This window comes from Silene latifolia, chromosome X, assembly GCF_048544455.1.
Source record: "Silene latifolia isolate original U9 population chromosome X, ASM4854445v1, whole genome shotgun sequence".
Classification (NCBI taxonomy): domain Eukaryota; kingdom Viridiplantae; phylum Streptophyta; class Magnoliopsida; order Caryophyllales; family Caryophyllaceae; genus Silene; species Silene latifolia.
Genome location: NC_133537.1, coordinates 133,893,453 through 133,901,833, shown reverse-complemented (window position 1 = coordinate 133,901,833; position 8,381 = coordinate 133,893,453).

Below are 8,381 nucleotides of genomic sequence, written 5' to 3'. Positions count from 1 at the left end.
GGGCCAAGTAGTTGTCTTCCCTCCCTTTATGCACCCCAAGGTCCACTCTATTCATGAGTGCCATCAAATCATTAATACCCGGGGTATTGGGGATTGCCGGTTGAAATTCGGTATAAGGAGTAGGGTATGGCGGAATAGGTACGTAGGAAGGTGGGCGAATATGTACTCCTGGCCCTCCACGAGGTGGTTGACGGTGTGGCTCTTCCCTTTGAGGGGGGTTATCAAGAATTTGGATATCAAGGAGGTAGCTTGGTGGAGGAGAGTATGGACTCAATCTTGGGTGAATGCCCGGTATCTTCCATCCCTCAAGGATCATTGAAGTGCATCCCTTGGTGTGCCACTCCACACTCCCATCTCGAGTGTAGTTACACCATCGATGACTGTGGAAGATGGTGTGCTCATCAATCAAAGTCCTCCCCTCAAGGGGAGTATAGGTTCCTCGGGTATTGAACCCGGGACAAAGGTGGTGGGCCAAAATGGTAATTAGACCTCCCATCATGAAGGTTTTGAGTTGGGCGGGCCCTTGAGCAAAATCATGGAACCTAGTAAGTATCTCAAGTGGCGTATTAAAGTTATAACGCCTCACCGCTCGAACATTCAAATAGGACTCAAGAAAAGTTAAGTCGATGAGAGTGCACCTATCTTGTTCGTACCTCCCATTGATGCAACCGGCTACAAAGCGTTCGGTGAATCGAATCACCGGATGTTGGATGGCAAAGGTATAGCAACGCTTTATATGGGTAAAGTCCCTCCCGGAGATAGCCTTCCAAAGAAAGTCCACACCAAAATTATCGGGCTTCTCGGTATGGTCGGTGGGTACTTCAAGACCGAAAACATAGGCAAATTCCTCAAGCGAAAGACTATGGTCTAGGTTGCATAACCTAAACTCCATGCCTACATTGTTGTGGGTATCCGCCACAATGAGAAGGCTACTCAAGAATTCAAGGGTGAGACTAAGGTAAGTCTCTTCATGGGCATGGAAAAGTTTCCCAATGCCAAGGCCATTAAAGAACATCTCGGTAGGGTACCTTATCTTAAGGATTTCCAACACCCTAGTGTCTACAAATTGAGTAGGTTCGTACTTCTTACCTAGTAGCTCGACAAATTTTTGGCGGTGATCGTCGGATTGAAAGAGCACTTCTTGGAAGTGGTTGAGTTGTTCAATGCCTCCCCTCATTAAGGGTCGGGTGCTCCTTGGTAGTACTACCTCTCGCGGTGTTGAAGAGGTTGATCCCTTGCGCTTCTTCCCGAATGATTCAACCAATTTCTTGGCCTTTCCTTTGGTGTTTGTCAATGGTGCCATTTTGATGTTGGTGATGGGGGTGTTTTTGAGGATGGGATGGTGATTTTGAGGATTGAGATGAGTGTTTTAGGGTTTGGTAAGGTGAGGAAATGAGGGAGAAAGGGGGGTGATTATATAGAAGGAGTAGGGAATCCGAACGGATAAGGTTGGGTCGGGCTCGTTTTATCCGCGAGAACAGGACAATCCGAGCGGATTTCGATCGGGACGGCGGATTGTCGAGGAAGAAGACGGGCGTCTTTGCTAGAATCCGCTCGGATTCAAACACAGCAAACTTCCTTGGCTGGGAAGTGGGAAAAGTCGGGCGTATTGTGCCTAGGACGCGCGGCTTGATCGGGACGGGCGGATTGTGAACAATCCGCACGGATTCTTTCACAGCTTAAAATCTTGCTTCTGGATGACACACGGGACGGGCGTCCCGTGAAGAAGACGGACGTATTGTCCAGGACGGGCGGATTCGCTCGAATCCGCACGGATTCTCCTTCAGTTTTAGCCTTTTCTTTTCCGCGGGTCTTGGTCGGGCGTCCTCCTCTCGATCCGGGCGTCTTCTGTTCTTTTCCTTCTTTTTCTTCCTTTTTTCGTGAAATAACGCACCCCTTCTCACCAATTTTCTCTTTTTCCTTATCTTTTCTGAAATTTGCTCATGAAACATGTAAGATGACATGCAAGAAATTAAATGCAAATGGAAATGTACAATATTATACAAAATAAAGGGGTCCAAGAAATATCTTACAAATGGTGGTTTGAGATAGGACTCCACCAAACTAGTTCAATTTTAAATTCTTATCCATAGAGCTCAAAGCTCTTAATAAAAGATCAAAAGCTTGTTAACAAGCTCCAAATAAGCACAAGTATGGGTTGCTCAATTTGAATATGAAATTTGGCCAAGGAGGCTTGTAAAATGTTCTTTTCCTTGCCTTCTCCTTAGTGTTAGAGCTTTCCCGATGCTTCAAATAGGTAAACCCATGATTCTTGTCAACACTAAGCATGAAGTGTGGTTCATTTTCATCCGTGGACTTCCACTTACCAACTTCTTCTTCAATTTTGGTGATGATGATAGCATTTTGATTTTTCAATCCTTCCAAGGTAGAAGGAGAATTTTCATGGCTTTGATGATTGGATACCATAGGAGTTGAAATTGTGGGTGCCAAATCTTCACAAGTAGCCTCACGAGCAATCTTCTCTTTGAGTTTTTTCACCAAGTAGCTCTTGTAAGAAACTTTGGCCTTTTGAAGAAGGTCTATCATATCCTCTTCGATGATCATTGGCTCCATGATAGGTGCCAAGTGGCCTTCATGAAGAATAAAGGAAGGACGTTCTTCTTCATGATAGGGTATCTCAAATGCCTCAAGGATAGGCTCCTCAAGCAAGGTGATATTGAGAGTCCCTCCTCTAGGTTCATCATCATTGTTGCTATCTTCACGTGAATCATAAATATGGGCTTCATGTAACTCTTTTTCCATCACCTCAACGTTCATATCAAAAGACACACCCTCATACTCACAAAGGTTAAGAGTATTTGGTTTGCTTAACCTCATGTCTTGTTCATCGAACACAACACTTTCATAGTCACAAGAGCTCAAGGAACTTGGCTCCTCCCACTTCTCATCTTCCATGTCAAAGGTCACTACTTCAAATTCGCATTTATGCTCAATGTCCAAAGAGCGGTGGTGAGTGATTGCTTGGGATTCTTTTAATTGGGCAATTTGAATCCTCAATTCCTCTCTTTGGATAACAATGTTTTTAAGAACATTATCTTCTTTTTGGCTCTCTTTTAGCATTTGTTTGAAGAAGTTTTGTTGATCTCCCATCATTCGGAGAATCATGTTTTGAATGGGTTCATCTTTTTGTTGTGGGTGGGTGTGAAAGTGGTTGTATTGTGGCAATTGAGGCTCATTGTGAAATGGGTATTGGGTGGGTGGTTGCTGTTGATATTGGGTGTGGTGATTTTGGTGGGAAAAATTGGGGTAGTGGTTAGGATTTTCGTTGTACAAATAATAAGGTAGGTTTGTGTTGACTTGCTCCTCAAACTCCCCATACCCATAGTCATACTCAAAGAATCTACCACATACTCCATATGTTAAGTCTTGGGTCATCATCATAGTTAAGACAAGTTAACAACTACAAGCATGGAAACTACACAAAAATGGTAAGAACAATCCTTGAGGAACAAGTTCCTCAAGGTGAAAGCACAATTAAAATAGACAAACAAGTAAGAACTTAATCACATAGCACCGTCCCCGGCAACGGCGCCATTTTGATCCGGTTGAGGTCGTCACTCATCCAATCAAACACATTTATAATACTCAACAAACAACTAGTTAGCGGTAAGTCGAGGTCGATCCATGGGACGGTGTGCTTTGGGTTCTAAGTCTATCTATCTCAATTTATACTAGTGTCACGATTTGTTCGGGTTTGTAGTTGTGTTCTAACTAACAAAAGCAATAGAGTAAAACAAGCAATGAAAAAGGAGGATGTGAACAATTGATTAAAGGTGCTAGGATATCATGGGGTCATAGGGGATTCATGGTGTTGATCATACAAACATGTTTACAATTATATGCAAGCAATTAATGTTGTGGGGGAACTGAGTTGGTTTATGTCTTACGGTTCATAGGAAGGGTTGGGTCCCGGATCCGAATCGATTAGATTGTACAACACCTACAAGTCGACTTACTTTCCTCCTATTCAACTTCTATGCATGGTCTAACAAGACTCGAGTTGGTTTATATCTTACAAGTCAAGTTGAGTAGATAAGAGATGGTAAAAATGCAAGGATTCATAGGCTTAGCATTTCATCAAACATAACATGTGCATAAAGTTGACATCACAACAAGCAAGCAATTTAATCATGTGAACATATTAGATTAAGCATGAATCAATCCCATGTTGGTTTCCCTTAATTACCCACTAATCCTAGCTAAGTAACTACTCACTCATCATCATGGGAAACATGTCATTAATGGTGTCAATCATCACAACAAGTATAAACATGATAATAGAATGAAGAAATGAACAATAAAGATTAAAGAGTAAAGTAATTATACGAAACTTGAGGTGATCCAAATAATAAAGCAAGAATAAAAGAAGAAACTTGATTGATTGATGAAGGGTTGTCAATCCTCCAATAACCCAATAATCTTCAATTACCCAAAAATAAACTTGAATAATAAACTTGAACAATAATTAAGGAGAGATTAATGTGTAATTTGTGGAAAGATTAAATGATAATTTATTCTAATCTACTCCTAATCTAATCTAAGAGAATTTCCTCTTAAAAAACCACCCTTGATTAATTACAAAGATGGGGTATTTATAGTGGAAATTAGGTGGATGCATTTAGGGTTAACTAAAGGCTAAACTAGTAATTACACTTTTTAAATGGAACAGGGAGGAGCCGGTATTTCTCGAAGGAAGGGCTTCTTTCTTTGTAGCTTGGAGAAGACGAAATTATGTTGTGAAGAAATCCGTGCGTATTGGGGTCGGAACGGGCGGATTCTGTTGATGGAAGACGAGCGGATTCGACGGAATCCGGACGGATTCTGGCGGGGCAATCCGAGCGTCTTTGGTGGAAATCCGCTCGGATTGTGTTGTGAGGAGACGGGCGGATTGGAGACAATCCGCTCGGATTGTTCTTCAGCAATGATACTTCTTTTTTTCTTCCCTTTTGCTCACTTCTGTTTTATTCTTGTGGGATTGATCTTTAGTCCTTGCTTCCTCTTCATACTAGTCCATCTAGTATCGTCAAGTAGCTTCCAAATATGCATGAAAGACGGGGATTTCCGTCTTATTATCTCCTTTTCTACAAAACATATGAAATGCGATAGAAAAGCAAATAGGAAGGTTTTGACGGATAAAATGGCCATAGAATGTTATATTATAATGCAAAATAGGCTCAATTAGGGGACTAAATGTGCGCAAATAATGTTCATATCACGCATCAACCAAAATAAAGCCACATAGTCATTAACATAGAGAGGAAAAAGAAGATTTGGAAAGATCATACCATGCGGTCTTCATATTCCTCATGCCTCGGATGTGGCGTAGTCGATCCAATGTGATACGAGGACAAACAAACACAAGTATATACACAATATACAATTCTATACTACAAAGAAAGGACATGTTTTTGGATTTTTAAATTTTCAAATTTTTATGGTTTTGTTTTGTGAAATAAAAGAACATGTTTTTGAGTTTTTCAAAAAAATTCAATTTTTATCATTTTTGATTTTAAAAGTTAAGTTAGAATTTCTCATCCCCACACTAGTATGGGCATTGTCCTCAATGGCCAATACGATAGGAAATTATGCAATGCAAGCTAAATGAAAATGCATGATTTCTACACTAATATGCAAACTATATGACATATATATAAGTGAATGCATTCTAATATACCCTATATGATGCATGATTTCTATTGTTCGGAGAGCTAATTTGAATTAACTCGCATTTCTTGTGTTTGAATTCCCCAAACCAAGTAAGACACTATTTCTAGTGAAAAAATAGGGGGAGTTCATGCACATGGAAAGGATGCAATGCATGAATCCTAATTGTCATTTTGGATTTTCAAATTGGGAACAAAATATAAGACACCTCAATAGAACCGAGGTGGGAGTCCCTTAAGTGCTACTAGGACTCAAAACAAATAATCAATATAAATATTAAAAACATGATAAAGAGACAAAGCTAAAGGAGGTATAGGAAACTCACAATGGAATAGGTTGAAGTCAAGTAATCAACCCCGCATGTGTGGTATCCTCCAAATAGCCTTGTCAACCCTCAATTGTCGCTCATTGTGACATCCTCATGACCGGCATCATTGCCGTCATCATCATCATCACTTGCATCATCAATTTCTTCATTATCTTCTTCATCATCCACCTCCATTGACTCGGAGGATTCACCATTTCCATCATCAACTTTGGAACTTGAACAATAGTTGAAGTATGTTGTACTTTTTGGTGAACTTTCCATTGATATTCATGAAGGACTCAAGGTAGACAAAATCAAGTTCAGTGAAGTTATTGGTGCCTTTTCTAGCAATTAAGGTATTGCCCACAAATTTGTGCCATACTCTTATGCCCGGATGATGAACATATAAAGCATGACACTCCCGGAAAGAGTCAAATTTTCGACCGGTAATAGCTTTCCAAAGGGGTGCGGCATCATATTTCAAAGGCTTCTTCTTATAATGATGATATTGTAAAAGACCAAACACATTACCAAACTCACTGAAAGTCATTCTTCTACTCTTGTTCTCAAGACGGAATTCAACATAATGTCGAGTCTCTATCTTAGACACCTTCAGGGAGTTTATGAACTCCATGGTTAATGAAGGGTAGGTCAATTCTTCCATTTCAAAGAGGGCTAACAACCTCATGGACTCAAAAAATGCTCTAGTTCGCTAAAGCATACCCAATTTTTCCAAAGTGTCTTGACAAATAAACTTGGTAGCCACAATAGTCTTTTTAGCAAGGGATAAAAATGCATTTATATGAGCATCGATTAAGAAAGTTACCTCCGGAAAATTTGCCAATTATTCTATAACCGGAGTAGGTGTGGTAGCTTCCTCAACAGGAGTTGCGATTTCTTGGATTTCCACCCTTGGTTGGGTCACTACCAAAGCCTTAGATGCAAGAAGAGCTTGTTGTCTCTTTGATAAATTTGGAGTCTTGGGTGCCTTGGTTCCGCCTTGGTCCTTGCCATTGTATTCTCCTTCTCAAATTGGTATTAAAAAACCAAGATTTTGCTTGAATGTTCCTTGCTTCCTCAAACTTCAATCAATTCCTCAATCAATTTAGGATTTTTGAATTTTTGCCCAAACCCTAGAAAATTGATTCAATTTGTCAGGAAATTGATGTTTAGATGGTATTTTGTTGATAAAGGAGTGATTTAATCTTGTTTTGAGCAAGTTTTGTTTGAATGGTGGTGAATTTTGTTGAAACATTGGTGTTTTTGAATGAGGGGATTGAGGGTTTAACTGGGAGAAAATGTATGTGTTTGTGTTTTTGAAAGATAGAAATGAATTGGGAAGAAGGAAGGGAAGTCTCGTGCTTTGCTTAAGTACCAGCTAGGGACGCTCGGATCGTCTTACAGGACATCCTGAAATTGCAAACCAGTGCCAGGACACGCGAATCAGTTTCAGCTCGAACGGATTTTTGAGGAGATGCTCGGATTCACCTAGGGACGTGCAGATTTCCTTACAACGTAATTTCATAGACTGGGAGTCTTCCCAGGACGCGCGGATTGATGCCTAGATAAGCGTCCTGAGGATGATCTGCTCAGATTTTCTTACAGGGCGTTTTCTTTAATTCAAACTTTCCCAGGACCCGTGTCCTAAGGTCAGGACACTCGGATTCATGCTGGGGATGCTCGGATCCTCTTCAGCTCCCACGAGCTCAGGTCCGCTCGTGGGGATTCCTTTTTCCGTGTCATCCTTTCTTCTTCTCCTTTGTTATATGTCGTGGGTACACTACAAAGGCTTAGTTAGCCTAGGCATTTGCCATCCCCACACTTGGTCAAACACTACACATCAAAACACGTTAAAATACCTCCCTCGCTTGCTCTCATGTCAAAAATCTTCATCAAAGCACAAAAATGCAAATCCAAAAATGACAAAGATGCAATAAAGGAAATAAAATGCGAGTTAAGGGGTTAGAATATTTACAAATGGTGGTTTAGGGAGGACTCCACCAAACTTTCATTCTTGGATGAGATGTCAAGGGGGCAAAGCCAAGGTGTTGTTGATGTTGCTCAACACCTTGTAGAAGTAGTCGAAGGCTTGCTCATTTTCATGATAGAGGTCTTGGGTAGACCTTTGCACATTGTTCTCTTCATTGTTGTAGTCATCCAAGTCAAAGTGATGACAACGATCCACAAAGCCCTGGTCTAAGGTCATAGCATTTCCAATATAAGGATTGACCAATCCTTCAAATTCATCGTCCCATAGACCGCAAACTTCACTAGCTTGTTCCCCAATGATGTCATGAGTTGATAAGGGAAACTCCTCTTTCTTGTTATCTTGGCCAATGAGGCCTTCTTCATTACTTGTCATGATGGTGAGCTATTCAAGCTCTCATTG